The 19,406-nt window shown below is 39.9% G+C and overlaps 2 long non-coding RNA genes across 3 annotated transcripts; one reads left to right on the top strand and one right to left on the bottom strand.

Moving 5' to 3' along the window:
* Positions 1-2,619: 2,619 nt before the first annotated feature.
* On the top strand, positions 2,620-3,691 carry LOC148696636 (uncharacterized). 2 transcript variants are annotated; one of them, XR_015962436.1, is made up of 3 exons: positions 2,620-2,995; positions 3,211-3,291; positions 3,390-3,691. It is a non-coding gene; the product is annotated as an uncharacterized LOC148696636 (long non-coding RNA). The 2 variants fall into 2 exon arrangements; XR_015962437.1 differs by having other exon boundaries at positions 3,211-3,295.
* A 3,992-nt stretch (positions 3,692-7,683) lies between these two features.
* LOC148696635 (uncharacterized) lies at positions 7,684-8,543 on the bottom strand. The gene is made up of 4 exons (XR_015962438.1): positions 8,208-8,543; positions 8,047-8,102; positions 7,859-7,949; positions 7,684-7,756 (listed from the first exon to the last, which is right to left on the bottom strand). It is a non-coding gene; the product is annotated as an uncharacterized LOC148696635 (long non-coding RNA).
* Between the last annotated feature and the right edge of the window lie 10,863 nt (positions 8,544-19,406).

The raw sequence follows: 19,406 nt of genomic DNA, 5'->3' as shown, positions 1-19,406 counted from the left end.
TTATCAGCCAAGCAAGAAATTTTTTGAACCAAGTTTATACTATTTGAAGCATCAGAATTCCTATCATCATCATTTTGAACAACATTTTGATTGGCAGAAGACATGCTAGTACTGCATTGGCATTCAGTGGATGAATTTTGACTAACAAACACATCACTATTGCATAAGACGTTGGTGACACAATTTTCTAAACAACTTATTCTACACACTCTTTTAAACTGATTGTTATCTTTAGCTAAGACTTTAGACTGAGTATGAACATAATATTTTTTCTACTCTACGTCATTATCTGTTTAAACATTTATAGATCTTTTTGACACAAAGGAAGCAAATTCTTACAATAATTTTAAAATGGATTACTGCAAACCGTATTGCAAGAGAAACAGATAGAAAAATAAAGTGTCAAGAAACATATAGCACAAATTTGAAATAAACATACATCACACATATAATAGCAACAAAAAACCAACACATTACAAATATTTGATAAGATAGCCAAAAATAAAATAAAAAAATAAATTTAAAAAGGAAAAAAAATCAAAACAAAATTATAATATGTATTAAAAGCCAAATTACAGTAATAAAAATATTAAAAATTTAAGGCTAGCATTTTAAAAGTTTAAACTGGTTACCTCAAAAATGCCAAACCTTGAAACCACAGCGCAAAATCAAGCCACGACTCATTACTGGATTGGAATATGTAATTCAATTTGATAACAATATTCACAATCAACTAAATAGAAAACATAACATGAATACAATTGAAAATAATTAGAAAATTTAATCTGGATTTAAAACTGTACATCATATACAAAAACGAAAGGACATGATGTATACAGGTTTTTTATGCCTTTGGTTCTCCCTGTTTGTATTGGTTGTGAAGAAACAGCAGTGCTGTTTTTTTTATTTTTTATTCCCATGTATAATAATTGCTAATTGCTAATTTCATATCCATGTATAATAATTAATCGTTACCGCAGCATAGGTAACAATTCCCATCTCTCTTTATTCCCTCCATAGCTGCTTTGTATCAATCTTTCTTATTATTTTCAATTTTATACTTTCGGTGTTGTGATCAAATATCTTGTTCAGGGTTTGGATTAAAAGGTCAAGTCTTGTTAATTGTTGAATATAATTGAAATTGAAGTTATAAACATGAATTCTGAATTGTGTGGAAGCATTCTGAAAATGTAATTTGGATTATAAGAGTATAGGTTCTAAATTGCAGAGAATTTATTAATTCTTCACAGAAAAACTAAGTTTCAAGTAGCCTATTTTGGCTCTTGGTTTCTATGTCCTCATGGATTCCTTTTCAGTCAATATTATATGGTTTAAAACTAGACATGTCCATGATCAAAACCCATCTGATTTCACTTAATTCCATTGACCGGCATTCAGTATCATGTAAGGAATTATAATGGTTTCGATTCTTCTGTACTTTTCCTTTTAAGTTTAGTGTTGTAGTACTAAGTTTTCTGGATGTCACATTGAGTCATGTGACCATCATATTCTCTCTCACAACTCACAATGACAAAATCGCGCAGGGCTTCGTTGATTTCTGTCAACACTGACCTTGACCAGCATCAGGTAGGCTATCAACCACCCCCTCTCCATCTTCTTTTTTCTTCTTCCGCTTCTCCCTGTGCATTCCAGTTTGACTATCTGTAAGTTTGTCAAAATTTATAATCATGGTTATTGATTGCTGGAATTTTGATCGTAGTGGTCCAGATTTACTTGCTCATGATCTTTTTATTGCTTTACTGTGAAAAGATGTGTTGATGCACAAAATCGGCGAGAACTTTGATACAACAGAAAGTGTCAAGTTTGTGACCTTCGCTAGGTTGCTCTGGTCATTAGTCTGGATAAGTATGTAAATGAATAAAGACAGGGAAACAAATAACACAAGATGTATCGTGGTTCACCTCAAGTTGAGGCTACGTCCACACTGGTGTTGATTCCGTTTCACTATGTAAATGTGTGGATTACAATGGACAAGCAAGGGAGCTCTCTGTGTGCTGCCCTTTGTGCTTCCCTTTGTTGTCTCCCTCCCTTAAGTGAGTGTGAGGGAGCCCTTTTATAGAATAAGGGTTTCCTCCCCTCTTACATGAATCATGGGCTAAGTAATGAAGTCCAAATACTGAGGCCCAATATATGGTACAACAAGATGGATAATTTACGGCAAAATATGCTTAATTAATGGAGATTTGCTAGGTTTTTAACACAATTAGGTTAATTGGATAATGGATAATGGAGATTTTCTCTAAAGGATTATAATTTATATAGAATTTATAAGTTTTATCTCTTTCGGGTTACTTTATGTTTCGAATTAGTTGGATTTAGCATTCTTCACAAGTTTTGATAATTGTTTAGTTTCTAAGTTTTGTTCCTTGCATGGTTGATTTTCTTTGATAATTGTTGAATTGCTTCTATATTTGCTTGGTACTTAGGATTTAAAGCATTTTGCCTTTTGAAAAGCAGCTGTAGGGAAAGTATGAGGTACCCTTTTCTTCTTTGTGGGTTTTTTTTTTTTTTTAAATTTCTAATTTTTATGCAAGACATGAAATATTGTGGGAATCAAATGTATGATTGTCACCAATATATATATATATATATATATATATATATATATATATATATATATATCTTTTGTGGAATATTATTGGTGATAATGGTAAGTCTATGCATTGGTAGTTATCCTTATTCTGTTCGAATTTCCCTCTAATTTTCTTTACTCTTATCTGCTATATGTTGTATGTGAAAATCTGAAATGATAGCAATTGTTAACCTGTGTTTTGGGTTGTGATTTCCATATTTTACTTCCATCTGACCTGAAAAAAGTATTCGGTCCTACTCCTAGGCTAACATTTATTGGTTTTATTTTTATTCCTTATAGAAATTCAAACATCATCCTGCAATCAAAACACCGCTGGAAGGTGGGACTGTTCCCTACACGTATGCTGTCAGTACTGAATGAAATGTTTATTGAAGAGTTAAGGTATGAGGCTTTAAGAACAGGGTTTCTCATAGCTCGAGTTCTCATTGTTGTCAATCATAGTGATTTCATGTAAGATGTAGTTAAAGCACACTACAAGCAGAAGTAGACAATCTGTTGCTTATTGAACTACCCTAGTTATCAGTTTTGACTCAAAAAAATATTTGGTGATGACATGCTGAATTGAATATTGGCTAAAATTATATTGCAATTTGCAGGCCGAAGCAGATATCGTTCAAAGAGCTCTAAGTCACCCTCTGAAATTAATTGCCAAAAGTGATGTTGTAAATGGAAGCATTGTCAGTGAGAAGGCTTTTTTTTTTCGTTTCACCTTATATACTATGCTCACTATCTGTTTAATATGTTTCATCGTATAAATTGAAGTCTCATTTCTCAGGTGCTTTCAAGTGACAATCCCAACTATGGATGCATGTTGCCACCGGAAACTATGAAAATTTAATAGTTGCTGGATCACTGATCCAACTAAAGTGGGTTTCTTTATCAAGTACAATAGAATATTTCAGAGATCCAATCGCTGGGAGTCTGGGACAGATTGAAGAAGGTGAAGATCACAGGGGTGGGATACGGCGGAGGGTGGTAGGGTTATGGGGAGTGGGCTCTGGTTGGTTTCGATTTGACTGAGGCCATGGTTTGATGGAATCGAGGTGATGGGGACTATTCATGAGGTCACAGCCAGAAGCTATAGGGCCTACGCGTGGGATTTAGGGGTTTCACGGGGAGGGTTACAGAGGGAGGGGGTGCACGCGTGAATTGTAGAGGGAGAGGCAGAGAGGGAGAAAGAGGGGGAGTAGGGTTGCTATATTCAAGTTCTTTTTTTTTTTTTTTTTTTTTTTACTTGAATTTGATATTTTTTTGTTTTTTTTTTTTTTTTTTTTTTTGTTTTTTGCGTCAGGTTGAGAATGGAGGTGGAGGTGAGAATTTTAATTTAATTCATGGTATATTGTTGTTGTTGTTGTTTTTTTTTTTTTTTTTACTTTATTTTTGTGGGATTGTGCTGTTTTTGGGGAAAACAATATTAAATTGAAATGAAGTTTAGATATTTTTGTAATTGGGATTTAGAGTAAGAGATGAAGAACTGAACGTGATTGCAAAATTAAAAGTTTAGAACTTTTTTGGTTTGGAAGCTAATTTTAAATTCAGTTAGCTGATTAATTAATAGAGAAATGTATAACGAATGTGTGATATGTTTTTGGATGCGTATGAGCAGACATGGGTACTGCTTCAGCGGCAGCAGCTGCTATATGATGGTAGATGAGGAATTCTGAGATGCCGAGTGCTCTTAGTGTCAGAGATGAAGACTTGATAATGATCGTATCCAATTCCGCCCTAAGGTATACTTGATAATGTTGTCCTTTATGTGCAATTCACTGTATGATGTTCGTGCCTTTAATGGGGCTGTCAATATATTTCAGTGCACCCACCAATTGGTTTTATCATCATACATCATTTGTGAGAAATGGGATGGTGAGTTTCTCAATACAGATTTAACTAGAAATTTGTACCCGCACGATGCTGCGGGATTTAAAATCATATGAAATATTTTATAGGTTCAATTTTCTCAATGTTTGAGTGAAAAACAGAGAATTATGAATGGCAAATGAGTAATAAGTCATTGAACCCAATCATCGAACTTTATTTAAATAGAACCAAATGAATAATAAGTCATTAAACCCTCACTTCACCATTCTAATTTTTTACATATCTGTCTCTGTATTTATGAGGATAGACATTCAACCCTCACTTCTTTCTTTTTTTGAGAGTTCTGCATACTAATTGGAGGAAACCAAGGAATTCGAAGCTTTTCCGTACCTCGGCTTATATTTTGAGGGAATTTAATGTGTTCTTGGAAATTGGTAAAAGTGAATGTGGAGGAATAGGGGAAGAGTCCATTGTTTGTCAAGCTCTTCTCTTTGAATTGCTGTAAAAGAAACTTTCACATCCACCATTCCACCATTCCCCCTATTCAAATTAAAAAAATTTAAATTAAAAATTTTAAGAAAAAACTCGACAGAAAATCACTAAATAGTTCAATAAATTTGGAATCTTTGTTATTTTCTTGAAGAATAAAAGGTGGAAACTTTACCTGAGGAACTGAAAGCCAAGCTGTGTTGAAAGCAAGGCAGATGGTGCTGCAAATGTTATGGAGGGACAGAATCAGAACCGATAGGATTGAATAAATCAGTCGGAAAACTCAAGATGTGATCAACCTGTTTGTTGCCGACCTGCATCCACACAAAAACCATGCAAAAAAATCGCTAATTAGATTCGACAGCATACCACAATGTCATGACACAACTGTAATCACGAAATTAGCCACCTGAAATCTGCCGGACAACTCACCAGGAAACCCAACTTTTTGGGTTTAAATTTTCTCCCAGTCCAAAACGGATTCATCTAAAACGCAAAGTCGAACGGGCTAATCCCTTCACTGGACTGTGATTTAATAAAGGTTCACAATCTCTCCAACAGTGCCTCATCATTGCTACTTGTTTCCAAGGTTCTGAACTGGAAAATCCCCAAATGGGCAAATCCAAATTTTATCATTAAAACCAAAATTATAGTAAAAAAATAATAATTATAACAGCTTGTCAAACATGAGTTTTTGAAATTCACCTGCCTTAACTTCTGCACACTTTACATACAGAGACCCTTATGTTTTCTTGGTGGTTTAACTCACGGGAGGCTGTCCATTCTGTTACAAAGATGCAGAACCAAAATATCTATTTTATCAATTTTCAAGAGCATGAATGGACATATTAAATTGTATGTAAAGAATGTATAGCAAAATATCAATATAGCAAAAGAAATCTCGACGCAACTCTACCACAACAATAAGAAATCTCAAATAGAAAAAATCTACCAACTATCATACGGATGATTTTTAAAATGAATAAATGACTACCCTATTATGGAGAGCTTATACCTTTCACTTGTTTACTGTTCTTGATGAGTTGCAAAACACAACCAAACAAAAGAAAGGTCATGCCTGATAAGAAGGTTTCATTTATAATTATTTCTATTTCTACATAAATACTAATAAATTAAGCTCCCAATGATCTACATAAACATTTGCAGGGCCCTCTTTTCCATCGACGGAAATGACTGAAACAGATTCGACCCATGTCTTAATGACATCAGTTATGAGTGGAACCACCTAAATCTAATCAAATTATAGGGCAGTGAGGCTGCTACTCTAGATCAATAAATTTACTATTTAAGTTGGGTTTTTTGGCTGCTTCACCAATTTGTGCTCATCTTTTTAACAAAAGGAACGAAGTTACTCCAATTTTTAGCCCTAAAGATCTTATCATTCATTCTGAAAAATGTAAATGATCTTACAGCTTTGGCCTGGGAATAGTAATAGTTAGTACGAGAAAATATGCCCACGCGTTGCTGCGGGACTTAAATGCACCCGCCTTAACTACATAAATAAGACATTTAACCTGAATAAATTAAGACACATGCACCATGCACTCGTCTCTTAATTATAAGAAAACTTGTTTGCAATACTGAGAAAAAGCTTATTATTGTTGATAAAAATACACACGACACCAATGGATCATGCCATAAAAATTACACCATGAAAAATCCAGAGACCAAAATCCCCGCCAGCAGAATTTATTCACATCAAATTTAAATTCTAACACCATACGATCAAATGTTAATCAAACACACAATCTCAAAAAGCCGAAACCATGTTAAGCAAAAGAAACGGAAGTCTTCTCAAAAAAAAAAAAAAAAAGAAACAGAAGGAAAAGAGTCATTGATAAGAATATGAAAAGTGGCAGCACTGATATCATGCACAGATAGGACAATGAAATATCGGCACCAGCAGCAACATATAGAACCAAGAAGGAAAAGAATTGATAAAATAAATAAATAAGAAATAGGATAGAGGCACAAACCAATGACATGAGCTCAGTTTTTTCACCATGAATTTTGCATGGCCTAAAATCAAGAAAAATATGTGTTTACCAGGATTTTGAAGTGGATGCCCGCAGTCCGAATGACATCGATCATCCCTCTTTTGATGGTCCAGAACTGACTCGGGACACTCATACGAAATCCAAAAAGGCAGCATTATCTGGAAAGAACATGCGAAGCCGTCAACAACAACGAAGTAAATATACAGTTCCATAGATGCAAACAAAATAACACTTATGGCATGATATTTGATTAAGATCAGTCTCTACCAATTTGATGGCAAAAACACACCTCTCCCATACGGGAATGAACATAACCATTTAACAAAAAAAAGACGAAAACCCATGCAGGAATGAACCTAACCACACTGCATGCACTCACATAGACTGCATACACATACACTCACACGCACTGAAGAATGAACGCATTATATTCAGTTAGCACCATTCAACTTTAAAAGCAGTGAGACCTTCCAAAGGCACATCCTAACTGGCCTTGGTTCAAATAACCAAATTGAGAACAACAGTTCAATTTTAGAAAAGCTGTACATAGGGAAAACAAAAAAAAAAAAAAAAAAAAGAGACAAAACAATCCTATAACCACAACTGAAAAACAAAATCAAAATGAACAGAATAAAATATCAGCGGAGCATGAACACTAACTAACATCCTTTGGAAACATGTGCTGGTTACGTATAATATATATGCGCATAAATTAAGAAAATGGCTTGAGTCCAATTCTTGGGTCCGCTTCTATTTTCTTCATGGTTTCAGTAATGGTATGCTTGGGTCCAATTCTTGTTGTCTTCTATTTCTCATCCTAAATTAAGTTAACAGTTCAACATTATTCGTTATAAGCTAAACAAGTAGGATTAGTTATTTTAGTAAATCTATTTCTTGTAAACTTGCCTGTTCCTCGAACCTGGCAAATCGAGATCATTTGACATGGCTATCAATTGGAATGCATTCATAAAACTCAAGGATTTGGGAATTATTGTCTCCACCACATTTTCCTATAATGAAAATAGAAATTTTAACAAAAATCAGATATTTGGATCGAAGGTAAGAATCTAGCATTTTCTCCGTATCACAATCATGCAGAGCTTTTACCTCAATTGAATCAAATCCAACACTAACCCATCACAGCTCGATGATCACTCAGAACACTGAACGCAAAAATCAACAAAATTTCACCATTTTAAATTATAATTCGTTTCATATTCTTTAATCCATTGAAAAAGCAAAAAATTAAAATTAAATTAAAAGTGAACCTGGTGTTTGTGGGTGCCGCCGCCGATGAGGAGGTTGAAGGGATTGATTTTAGCTTTTTCGTTGAAAAGCTGGCTTTCCTGTTTTCCTTGCGAATCGGATTCTATTATGTGTAGCTCTTCTTCTTTTTGTTCCTTCAAAACTTTGTTCAGCATTCGCCTGAGGAGAGGGGAAATGGTTCAGAGCGAGGTATCTCCATTGCTGCGACCTTGTCCATTGAACTTTCTGCAGTTGCTTTTAAGCTTCGCTCCCTCCCTTCCTCCCTCCCTCTGCAAGTCGCATGCCTTCCCCTCACCAAACCCTTCTCTCTCTCCCTCCCCCTCCATCATTCCCTCTCTCTCCTCCTCTCTCCATCCCTCCTCTCTGCAAGTCGCATGTCTTCCCCTCACCAAACCCCTATCTCTCCATCTCCATCCCTCCTTCCCTCTCTCTCCTCCTCTCTCCCTCCCTCCTCTCTGCAAGTCTCATGCATTCCCCTCACCAAACCCCTCTCTCTATCCCTCTCCCTCCTTCCCTCTCTCTCCTCCTCTCTGTAAGCATCATGCCTTCCCACCAAATCCCACACCGAGCCATCGATCCCACCGAATGCAACCCTAACTGACAACAATGCCCACCTAACTTTTACCCCCAACCGCGTGATGTTAACCCCAGACGAGCATTCCCGTCATTCGAACTGATGATGGCATCTTCGTAAAAAGCTAAAAGCATCTAAGTGGCAATCTTGTAAATAAACTGAAATGTGGTCCAAAACACTGTTCATATGAATAGTGCGATTTCCCCTCCTACTTTAGACTAAAGTAATTTTTATGCGAATAATGTTTGTAAAAAGTCTTTTTATTTAGTTCATTGCAGATTCTTTATTTTTTTATTTAGTTCACCATTCATGCTTTTAAAGATAAGAAGTGCAAGGCTCTCTCAGATGTTAGTTTTGGGTGGCAATTGAAAGATACGAGGATAAACAAAAATACCTACCAATTGAAAGGATAAATTCAATTGAAAATATTTGGTTCATCAATTGTTATAGTTTGAGCTTTCTATATTAAATGTCCTATTGTCAAGAAGAGTGATTCATATAATTGCGTTTTATTAAATTTTTCATGATTTTATACCGTTTTTCCGTTTAAATTTGTGGATTCTGAAACACTTTTATGAGTGTTAAAATAATATTGTATGTCTAAAATTTGTTTGGAATTTGGCGGTTTCTTCAATTTCATCACCACCCATTCTCACAACTTCATCTAAAGTGTTTTGCATGTATAAGATTCGTGTTCATGGAGGTCATTTCAAACAGATTTCAAGCTGAGCTCCAGAAATTTGATTCAAATTGATGGATTTGGGTAAGAAACTAAGAAACCATAATCTTTTCTTTCAGTTTTAAGAACTGAATTTGATGGTTAAGTTTTGTTTCAAGATTATATTCCTTTATCCTAAATACTGAGTTTTATGAGATTACATTTGGCAAGTCTGAAAACGAATTAGAAATACTGAGTTTTATGAGATCTGTTTGGCAAGATTATCTTCCTTTCTCCTAAATAATGAGTTTTATGAGATTTATTTGACAAGTTTGAAAGCGGATTGCGTATGTTTATGACACACCCCGGTCGAGACCAGGACGTGATGGCCGTCACGTGGAAATGACGTAGCCATGTGCACAGTGCGGAAGCTAATAAAATAATAATGAAAAATAGTAATACGAATAAATAAAAACTGATTTTACAATAAGTAATAATAATAAGTGCGACACCTAGTTCAGAGCAAGCCTAAAGCGGTCCAAATGGAAAAGATACGACAACAATACACCCGAAGGTGGCCCTACGCTGGTGAGGGTCTGTCAGAAATGCCGGGAAGCCCTCTGGGAAACCACCGAACCTGCTACTCAACTAGAACCTGGAGGGGCGCAAAACAAAAGCGTGAGTGGGCAAAAATAAAGCTTTTCGAAAACCATTTAACAAATACGTTCTAACCCCTCGCCGTAAAACCTGTATACTTCCCAGAAAGTAGATATACGTATAATATATACCAATCATGCTCAAGAATATGCCATGCCAAAACCTCATAATGAAATGCAAGTGCTCAGGTATAATTCATATCAATAACATATAATCTGGCAGCCGGAGTCACCTAACGTGACCTGTACGGCTGCATCTAGAGCTCAAATCTCAATCTCACTATCTGAACCTGCACACGAGTTGGAACCACCTAAAGTGGTCTGTACGACAGGCCTGGGTGTAATACATATATACGCTCTAGTGCTACGATCACGTGAAGGCTGGGCGAATAATCGAGGGTCACCTACGAGTCGGAACCACCTATAGTGGTCTGTACGACAGGACTGTGCACCTAACTTGGATCCAAGCTGAGCGTGTGGTACGGGAGGTGAACATCACGTGAAGGACTGTGCCCTACTCTGGGCGGGAGCACTAACACCGGGGGTGCAGGTTATGAGCTCTCTAAGCATCTCGAATCACTACTGACAGTAAACATGCATAACACCTACCTGGCACTTACCTGTGCGTCCTCAGCACCAATACATGCGCATATATAAATGCAATAACCATGCATAACCAACGGCAATATAATATATGGCATATAGCGAATAACAATTTAAATCATTTTCTGGGAAAATATAAGTATATAGGTATATATGGAAAACCAAAAGCCCACTCACTGGTATGTGGAAGGGTCGTATCCCCCCTGCCTCAAGTGACCACGCTCGTCCTCGGGATAGGTATCACCTATATGCGAAACAACTACAAAAACGTCAATTTTAAAGCATATAACCAACCTTTAGAAATAACTTCTCATACAATGCTCAAATGGGGTATATGAATATACCAACGTGACCTACTCAACCTCAGGAACATCCCCATATTTTTAAAATAATTTTTCACCGTCGCACGCGCCCCCACGCGCCGGCCAAGGCACGGCCACGCGCAGGCACGTGCCTGGCATGCTGACTGACGCCGTTAGGAATATTCTGTCAGTTTTGACAGATTTCGTTGACGGCGTTAGGAATATTCCGTCAGACTTGACGGAATATTCCGTCTCCTTCTCCAGCGAGCCTCCGGCGCTGGAAAATCGGGAAATTTTCAAACTTCGATATCTCCTTCGTTTTTCACCCAAATTTCACAAAATTGGTACCAAAATGAAGCTTAGAACTAGAGGAACACATTCATACCACTTTCAAGTGCTAAAAACCACAAAATCTCACCTGCAAATTCACCCAAAATCCGCCCAACCTCGAAACTCGCGATCCCGACGTCCAAAACCTTCAAACGAACCACCCCGAGCCTCCTAGGGACCTCACCAAGCTACCTACAAGCTTGAAATTTCCTAAAACGTGAGAAATCACGTGTGCATGAACAGTACTCGAAATCGGACATCGTGGATTCGACGTGAAAACGAAGGTGTTCTTACCTGAAAATGGTATGGTTGGACTCCTACAAGCCTCACGAGCTCGAATATGGTCTTGGTTTCCTCGATATGTGGAGGTTTGATGGGTTTTGGGTGTGGTCCGTACAAAGGATAGAGAATGGGAAGGGAAATGGGGCTCGGGACAGATGCAGGAAACATGAGGAAAGGTTAGGGGTGTGTGGGAAAGTGTGTGTGGCTCAAAGCATGCCAACAACACAAAAACAACCAATAAACGTAAAGAAATCGAACTAGGGGCAAAATCGTCATTTCACGCGTACGTTTTTAAATTTCTCGGGACGGGCTGTCACAACCTACCCACCTTACAAGAATTTCGTCCCGAAATTCAAAACAACCAAATTACAACCCCTAGTGATCAAAGAACAACCGAGGATACAAATCCTTCATCCGATCTTCTGTCTCCCACGTAGCTTCCTCGACTGAATGATTCCTCCACAAAACTTTTACTAAGTTCATCGTCTTGTTCCTCAGAACCTTTTCTTTCCAATCTAATATCGTCACTGGCTCCTCATCATAAGTCAAATCTGGATTAATTTCCAAGGGTTGATGAGGTATCACATGAGACGGATCAGCAACATAATGTCGAATCATAGACACGTGGAACACGTTATGCACTCTAGCCAACTCCGGAGGCAACTCCAACCTGTAAGCTACCTCACCAACTCGCTCGGTGACCATGTATGGTCCAATGTACCTGGGACTCAACTTACCCTTCTTTCCGAACCGCACAACTCCTCTCCACGGGGAAAGCTTCAGAAATACCCAATCTCCAACCTCATACACTCTATCCGTAGCATGCCGATCTGCTAAACTCTTCTGCATGTCCTGGGCTGCCTTCAGGTTAGACTTAATCACTTGAACATTCTGAGTAGTCTCCTCAACAATCTCTGGACCCACTAAAACTCTCTCTCTGACCTCTGACCAACACAACGGCGTGCGACAAGATCTACCATACAATGCCTCAAATGGCGCCATGCCGATACTCGAATGAAAACTATTATTGTAGGCAAATTCCATTAAATCCAACCGCTGGTGCCAAGCATCACCAAACTGTAGCACCGAAACTCGCAACATATCCTCCAAAGTCTGAATAGTTCTCTCTGACTGTCCGTCCGTCTGAGGATGATACGCGATACTATAAAGTAGTCTCGTACCCAAAGCTTCCTGAAAAGCCACCCAAAACTTGGATGTAAATCGTGGATCACGATCCGAGACAATACTCACAGGAACACCATGGTATTTCACAATCTTCGAGATAAACAATTCCGCTAATCGGCCTAAAGAATACTTCTCCCTCACAAAAATAAAATGTGCTGACTTAGTAAGCCGATCAACGATCACCCAAATGCCATCAAAGCCATTATGTGTACGCGGAAGCTTGTACATGAAATCCATAGTGATATTTTCCCATTTCCACTCTGGAACGGGAAGCGGCTGCAATAACCCAAACGGCTTCTTCATTTCCGCCTTAACTTGCTGACAAACAACACACCTACTCACATACTCAGTTATCTCCCTCTTCATACGCGGCCAAAAATAAAATGGTCGAATGGTATGATACATTTTAGTAGCTCCTGGATGCATGGCGTAAGCCGAGATATGTGCTTCATCTAGAATCTCCTTCTTCAAATCCAAATTATTAGGCACAAACATTATACCCTCTTGCATTAACATGCCATCCGATTCACGAACTCTGAGGTCTCTCCTCCTTCCTTGCTCTCGAGCTTGAATTAGTTCTTGAGTCTCCCGATCAGCTACTTGAGCTTCAAGCACACGATCAACCAAAATTGGCCTAACTTGAAAATTAGCAAGTAAAGCCACATCTCGATCTTCTGCTTCCAACCTCACTCCCGTAGAACGTAAATCTGCCAGAAGAGGAATATGACTCGCATACAACGCATTAATGCGGCCCTGAGACTTTCTGCTAAGTGCATCAGCAACTACATTTGCACGACCAGGATGATAATCAATCGTGCAATCATAATCACTGAGCAACTCCAACCACCTCTGTTGACAAAGATTAAGATCTTTCTGCGTAAAAAGATATTGAAGACTCTTGTGATCTGTAAAGATCCTACATTTTTCTCTGTAAAGATAATGTCTTCATATCTTCAACGCAAAAATGATAGCTGCCAACTCCAAATCATGCGTAGGGTAATTCAACTCATGAGGTTTCAACTGTCGTGAAGCATAAGCAATTACCCTACCATGCTGCATCAACACACATCCCAGACCATTTAAAAAAGCATCACTATAAACCTCGAAATCACCATTATCGTCCGGAAGTGCCAAAACAGGTGCATGAGTGAGACAATACTTCAACTGCTGGAAACTCTGCTCACACTTATCATCCCACTCGAATTTAACGTCTTTCCTCGTTAATCTCGTCAATGGTAAAGTAATCACAGAAAAATCCTTAACAAACCGCCGATAATACCCTGCCAAACCAAGGAAACTCCTCACCTCTATGACGGTTCGCGGTTGCTCCCAATTCTCCACTGCTGCAACCTTCTGAGGGTCCACCAAAACACCCTGAGCCGAAATAATGTGCCCCAAAAACGCAACTTAGTCTAACCAAAACTGGCACTTGCTAAACTTAGCATACAATTGGTGTTCCCTCAATCTTTTCAACACCAGAGTAAGATGTCGAACATGCTCCGCCTTCGATTTAGAATACATCAGAATGTCGTCGATGAAAACAATAACAAACCTATCCAAATAGGGCTGGAACACCCGATTCATCAAATCCATAAATGCAGCTGGTGCATTCGTCAACCCAAATGGCATAACCAGGAACTCGTAATGACCATAACGAGTCCTGAATGCTGTCTTAGGAACGTCATCCATACTAATCTTCAGCTGATAATACCCAGACCTCAAGTCAATCTTGGAGAATACACAAGCACCTCGAAGTTGGTCAAACAAGTCATCAATACGTGGCAACGGATAACGGTTTTTAATCGTCACCCGATTCAATTGCCTGTAATCAATACATAGCCTCAAGGTTCCGTCTTTCTTCCTCACAAACAATACTAGAGCACCCCAAGGTGAAGTACTAGGCTGAATGAAACCCTTATCCACTAATTCCTGCAATTGAACTTTCAATTCCCTTAACTCAGCGGGAGCCATACGATAAGGAGTCAAGGAAATAGGATTAGTACCTGGAAGCAACTCGATAGTAAACTCCATGTCTCGGTCTGGTGGTAAACCAGGTAAATCCTCGGGGAAAACATCGGGAAAGTGCCTGACTACTCTCACATCCTCAACTCTACTAGGAGCGGCTTCATCCAACACCACATGAGCTAGGTACCCCTGGCAACCTTTAGACAACAACCTTTTCGCTCGCAAAGCTAAAATAACGTCATGTCTCACCCCACTCTGCTCGCCCACAAAAGTAACCACAGGTAGTCCAGGACGATGAAACATAACTATTTTCCCGTAACAATCAATATTGGCACGATTGAAATGCAACCAATCTGTGCCCAGAATCACATCAAAGTCAACAATATCTAACAGGATAAGATCAGCTGGCATAACCACATTCTCTACTATCACTGGACATCCTAGGTACACACAATCTACTATACATCTCTCCCCTCTAGGCATAGCGAACTCTAAATCATACCCTAGAGATGTGGGGCGAGGTTGCGTCACTTGAGCAAATGTATGAGAAATCACAGAATGTGTAGCACCACAATCAATTAATACTCTAGCAAAATAACCAAGGATATTTAACGTACCCATAATCAAATCCGGATTGTTCTGAGCATCATGCAGAGAAATATTATGAATACGCCCCTGGGTCTGCAGTCGTCCACCTCGACCTCTGCTCGCCTGGCCACCACGACTCTGAGTGCCATGCCCCTAACTAGGCTGACCAGACTGCCTCGAAGACCCCGCACTACTCGTAGCAATCTCTCCCTACTGGAACTGCCTCCCTGAAACCACTGAGAACCACCTACTGATGCTGGAGGATACGGCATATAGCCACCAGGATACGGAGGATAACCACCATGTGAATACGGGTCCTGGGGATACTGATACTGTCCCGAGGCATAAGGAATAACATCACCCTAATAGTGATAGGCACCACCTCGACCTGCCTATCCATAACTACCTGGACCCTGAATCTGCTGAATTGGCGCAGGTGGCGGCAAGAAAACCTGCTGCGGTTTTTGCTGCTGACTCTGGGGACAATTTGCAGCCCGATGTCCCATCTACCCACACGTAAAACAACCACTGTTGCCACGCCTACACTCACCAAAATGTCGGTTATTACACCTACGGCAAACTGAGGCCCTGCCTCGACCATCATCACCTTGTCTCTGGCCTCTAGCACTACCAGCAAACCTACCTCCTCGTCCCTGACCAGTGGCACTAAAACCACCGCTAGAAGAGCTAGAACTAGTGCCACCCCTCTTAAAGTTCTGCATCCTACGAGGTCCGAGCGACGCCTGACCTTTACCCTTATCATCTTTCTTCTGATTGCCCTCCTTCTCTTCCTCCTCACTCTCACTCGGCATGTTCTCTGAATCCTCAATCCTCAACAATATCTCATAGAAATCCTGGTAGGTATCACAGTGGGTAGTGGTCGCCATCGAACGCCACTTCTTCTTAGTACCTAGGCGAAAACGATGAAGCATCTCCGCCGGATTACCCGCAACATCTGAATGGTAGCGAGACAGATCAGTGAACCTCCGATAGTACTCATTCGCCGACAACTTCCCCTGTCTCAACTCAGTAAACTCCTGCTTCTTACGATCAATATACTCAGGAGGCACAAACCTTCTCCTGAACAACTCCTGGAAAACATCCTAATCAGTCCTCTCAGCTGGAGTCAAACGACGAGATTTCTGCTCCCACCAAGCTGCAGACTCCTTACCCAGAAACCATGATGTCGTCTCAACCCACCTCTCGACAGGAAGGTTCCCTTGGTTGTGCAACACACGAAAAGTCTTCTCAATATGCTCTAACCATCTCTCTGCACCCTCGTGACCCTCACTACCTTCGAACTTATCCAATTTCAAATTGTACATAGTCTTCAGGGGAGTCCTCTGGGGAGGGCGGATCACCGACTGAATGGCTATAGCAATAAGTTCCCCCAGCTGAGCAACATCGGGGAAGCTAGGCTCAGTAGAGCGACGTGGTTCCCGACGAGGCGGCATAATTCTGACAGAAGACACCAAAACCATTAAAATACTCACAAAAACATAGGACTGCCAAACCTAAGCTCTGATACCAAACTGACACACCCCGGTCGAGACCAGGACGTGCTGGCCGTCACGTGGAAGTGACGTAGCCATGTGCACAGTGCGGAAGCTAATAAAATAATAATGAAAAATAGTAATACGAATAAATAAAAACTGATTTTACAATAAGTAATAATAATAAGTGCGACACCTAGTTCAGAGCAAGCCTAAAGCGGTCCAAATGGAAAAGATACGACAACAATACACCCGAAGGTGGCCCTACGCTGGTGAGGGTCTGTCAGAAATGCCGGGAAGCCCTCTGGGAAACCACCGAACCTGCTACTCAACTAGAACCTGGAGGGGCGCAAAACAAAAGCGTGAGTGGGCAAAAATAAAGCTTTTCAAAAACCATTTAACAAATACGTTCTAACCCCTCGCCGTAAAACCTGTATACTTCCCAGAAAGTAGATATACGTATAATATATACCAATCATGCTCAAGAATATGCCATGCCAAAACCTCATAATGAAATGCAAGTGCTCAGGTATAATTCATATCAATAACATATAATCTGGCAGCCGGAGTCACCTAACGTGACCTGTACGGCTGCATCTAGAGCTCAAATCTCAATCTCACTATCTGAACCTGCACACGAGTCGGATCCACCTAAAGTGGTCTGTACGACAGGCCTGGGTGTAATACATATATACGCTCTAGTGCTACGATCACGTGAAGGCTGGGCGAATAATCGCGGGTCACCTACGAGTCGGAACCACCTATAGTGGTCTGTACGACAGGACTGTGCACCTAACTTGGATCCAAGCTGAGCGTGTGGTGCGGGAAGTGAACATCACGTGAAGGACTGTGCCCTACTCTGAGCGGGAGCACTAACACCGGGGGTGCAGGTTATGAGCTCTCTAAGCATCTCGAATCACTACTGACAGTAAACATGCATAACACCTACCTGGCACTTACCTGTGCGTCCTCAGCACCAATACATGCGCATATATAAATGCAATAACCATGCATAACCAACGGCAATATAATATATGGCATATAGCGAATAACAATTTAAATCATTTTCTGGGAAAATATAAGTATATAGGTATATACGGAAAAACAAAAGCTCACTCACTGGTATGTGGAAGGGTCGTAGCCCCCCTACCTCGAGTGACCATGCTCGTCCTCGGGATAGGTATCACCTATATGCGAAACAACTTCAAAAACGTCAATTTTAAAGCATATAACCAACCTTTAGAAATAACTTCTCATACAATGCTCAAATGGGGTATATGAATATACCAACGTGACCTACTCAACCTCAGGAACATCCCCATATTTTTAAAATAATTTTTCACCGTCGCACGCACCCCCACGCGCCGGCCAAGGCACGGCCACGCGCAGGCACGTGCCTGGCACGCTGACGGCGTCAACTGACGCTGTTAGGAATATTCCGTCAGTTTTGACAGATTCCGTTGACGGCGTCAGGAATATTCCGTCAGACTTGACGGAATATTCCGTCTCCTTCTCCGGCGAGCCTCCGGCGCCGGCGCCGGAAAATCGAGAAATTTTCAAACTTCGATATCTCCTTCGTTTTTCACCCAAATTTCACAAAATTGGTACCAAAATGAAGCTTAGAACTAGAGGAACACATTCATACCACTTTCAAGTGCTAAAAACCACAAAATCTCACCTGCAAATTCACCCAAAATCCGCCCAACCTCGAAACTCGCGATCCCGACGTCCAAAACCTTCAAACGAACCACCCCGAGCCTCCTAGGGACCTCACCAAGCTACCTACAAGCTTGAAATTTCCTAAAACGTGAGAAATCACGTGTGTATGAACAGTACTCGAAATCGGACATCGTGGATTCGACGTGAAAACGAAGGTGTTCTTACCTGAAAATGGTATGGTTGGACTCCTACAAGCCTCACGAGCTCGAATATGGTCTTGGTTTCCTCGATATGTGGAGGTTTGATGGGTTTTGGGTGTGGTCCGTACAAAGGATAGAGAATGGGAAGGGAAATGGGGCTCGGGACAGATGCAGGAAACATGAGGAAAGGTTAGGGGTGTGTGGGAAGGTGTGTGTGGCTGAAAGCATGCCAACAACACAAAAACAACCAATAAACGTAAAGAAATCGAACTAGGGGAAAAATCGTCATTTCACGCGTACGTTTTTAAATTTCTCGGGACGGGCTGTCACATTTATATCTTCCTTTCTCCTAAATACTGAGTTTTATGAGATCACACCATCTTATGTTTATTGTATAATCTTATGCAGTAAGAAGAATTATCATCATTTTCCTTTCAGATTTCAACATATTTGGAAATACTTCAAATTTTTTGTATTGCAGTTTGTAGTTAACATGATTACGTAAGTTCTGTTTCTTCAGTAAATTTTTATGCAGAAAGAAAGTCATTTCTCAGTTTGTAGTTAACATGATTACATAAGTTCTGCTTATCTTATCGACCTCATTCATTCATGTGTTCCTCTGTTCATTTATGATTGTGTTAAATTTATTCAGGTTAAATTTGTCTTATTTATGCAATTACGCATGAAACAATTGTTCCCGCCACAA

This window comes from Pyrus communis, chromosome 5, assembly GCF_041283825.1.
Source record: "Pyrus communis isolate YQ-2024b chromosome 5, ASM4128382v1, whole genome shotgun sequence".
Classification (NCBI taxonomy): domain Eukaryota; kingdom Viridiplantae; phylum Streptophyta; class Magnoliopsida; order Rosales; family Rosaceae; genus Pyrus; species Pyrus communis.
The sequence above is the reverse complement of the archived record's forward strand: the minus strand, read 5'-3'. Positions and strand labels throughout refer to the sequence as shown.